This window comes from Myotis nattereri, assembly GCF_964212035.1.
Source record: "Myotis nattereri genome assembly, chromosome: 18".
Lineage (NCBI taxonomy): Eukaryota > Metazoa > Chordata > Mammalia > Chiroptera > Vespertilionidae > Myotis > Myotis nattereri.
In genome coordinates, this window is record NC_138093.1 from 994,758 (window position 1) to 997,249 (window position 2,492).

Genomic DNA, 2,492 nt, shown 5'->3' on the forward strand with positions numbered 1-2,492 from the left:
TGTGTGTGGGGGGGCTAGGGAGGGGGTTGAATTTTAACGCCTGTTTCTGGCTGCATCCCTGCTACTTCACCTTGTGGGAGGAAACCCTGCAGGCTTGGGGGTTGTTGGTGACAGACCTAAGCAACAAATAAGGAAGTGGCTGGGGCACTGCAGCCACACCTGCTTTCATGGGCAGTGGTTCTCAGTGCCAGAACTGAGAACCTATAATGTGCAATGCCTTGAGTTCTTTACTTTGAATCCCAAGTTTTCCCAAGACAGTGGCTTCAGGTACTTGACCTCCCTCCTTGGTGGAGTTGCAACTGGGAATCTGATTTCAGCGGCTGAAGCGCCCTTTTGCCCGGATGGGGTGCACTTGGACCTTCCAGACCTCAGTTCCTCCCACCTTCATACCGGAAGTTTCTTGTCTTTGGTTGTGCAGTTCAGTAACCACATAAACCAGAGCCAAGGTGGAAAGCTGTACCAGGAGACATTTCATCTGCCCCCCGCCCCCCAGCCTTCCCATATGAGTGCTGTTATCTCCATTTTATCCTGGGGCAGGGGGCCCCCCCGCAGGCTGGCGGCACTCCTCCGAGGCCTGCCCTGCCCTCGGCCCCAGCTGGGCTCTAGCACCTCCATTGCAGGCAGCAGCATAAATGCCGGCCTTGCTCCTTGCTCCTGGGTTTCTGGGTGGAGATGCGAGCGGTGGTCCGGGCTGCTCCCAGCATCCTTTCCATCCTCGGTCTATAGGCTCCCGCCAGGGGAGCGGGACTACCAGTGCGGGGGTGGGGGGTGGGGGGGAGCGCGCGGCCCAGTGCCTGGTGCTGGGTACCGGCTGGGCCCGCAGGTGCGCTGCAGGTGCAGGTGCAGGTGCAGGTGCGCGTGCGCACACGTTGCCCTGGTAACGGCAGCGACCTACAGGCGCTGTGACTCCGGCGCGCGCTCTCCGGCTGGACGTGTCCGCGTCCTCGGGACCCCAGAGAGCGCGACTGGACCCCAGAGAGCGTGACGGGACCCCAGACTGAGAGCCGCAGCCTGAGGAGGAGGAGGCGAGGGTGGCGGCGGCGAGTGCACGGGCGGGTCTGTGGTTTAGAGGAAGCTGGGTAGGATTCAAATCTGTACCACCAACTTGTTTTTATTTTTTAAATGTTTATATAATTTTTTATTAACTTTAAAGAGGAAGGAAGAGGGAAAGGGGATGGAGCCTGCAACCCGGCCTGGACCGGGACTCGAACCGTGACCTCTTGGTTCATAGGTTGATGCTCAACCACTGAGCCGCGCCCTCGGGCCGTCAGCCAGCTCCCCTCTGGGCCTGAATGTCCATGGCCTTCCTGTGGGCGCCCTGTTTGCTCCCTTTTAAAGGAGAAATGGGGAGTTCTGGGGGTGGGGGGGCATCTCTGGTTTATGTCGTAGACATGCAGGTCAGGTGCGTGGTGAGCTCTGCACACGCATCTTAGTTCCCGGTGGATGACCTGCAGGACGGCTGTGGGTGCGAGGAGGGGCGGCATGTGCACAGGCGCAGGCGATCCCACTGTTAAAACGCAATGGCAGCTGCCCTGGCCGGAGTGGCCAGTGGGTAGCGTGTCCACCTGCCCACTGAAGGGTCCTGGGTCCTTCAAAGGCAGGTACTCAGTTGCAGGCTCCGCCCTGGCTGGGGCGCGTGCAGGAGGCAACCAATCGATGTTTCTCTCACATCCATATTTCTCTTTCCCTCTCTCCAAAATCAATGGAAAATACCCTCGGCTGAGGGTTAACAAAAAATATATAAGTAAATAAATACATGGAAAAGTATTAACAAACCAAAAAAAGCAATAGCACCTGCTACTGCCCCCTCCTTCTCCTCCTCCTTTCATTTTGATTCGGATGGTGAATTTTGTTACTTATATTTAATTAAAATAACTTTTTAAATACACGCAGCGAGCCCAAGTTGTCCTGTAGGCCAGTGTGCCAACACCTGGACTAGATTGCGTTCTACGTGGATCTCTGCCAAGAATTTCAAAACTGAAGTCATTAATTTTGTAACTGAATATATTGGGGTGACATTGGTTAATAAGACGATACACGTTTCCAGTGTACAGCTCAACACATCCGCACGCTGCCTCGGGCGCAGCCGCCTGAGCCAGGGCTCCTTCCGCCGCCACCACCTGCCTCCCCTCTCCCTCTGGATGCCATACGTTGTCTGTGTCTGTTTTTGTTTTGTTTTTTCTCAATCCCTTCACCTTCCTCACCAGACCCTAATCTAGTTTCTCTTGGTGATAAAGCCAGCATCGTGTCCCACCTGCATAAATCCTGTCACCTCCTCAGCTCCTGGGGGAGAAGAGTGGGGTATTACGTGTTGATCCCCTAAAACCTCAGGCAGAGCTTTCCTGTGTGGCTCGTCACTGGCCTCCTCCAGCTCCCGGGGGTCCTCATGCCAACACCCCACCTTCTGGTCCTCTCCCTACCTGTCAGAACACGCTCAGATGATGCACTGGCAAGAAAAACCATCACCGCAAACTTGAACACGGAAACAGGAA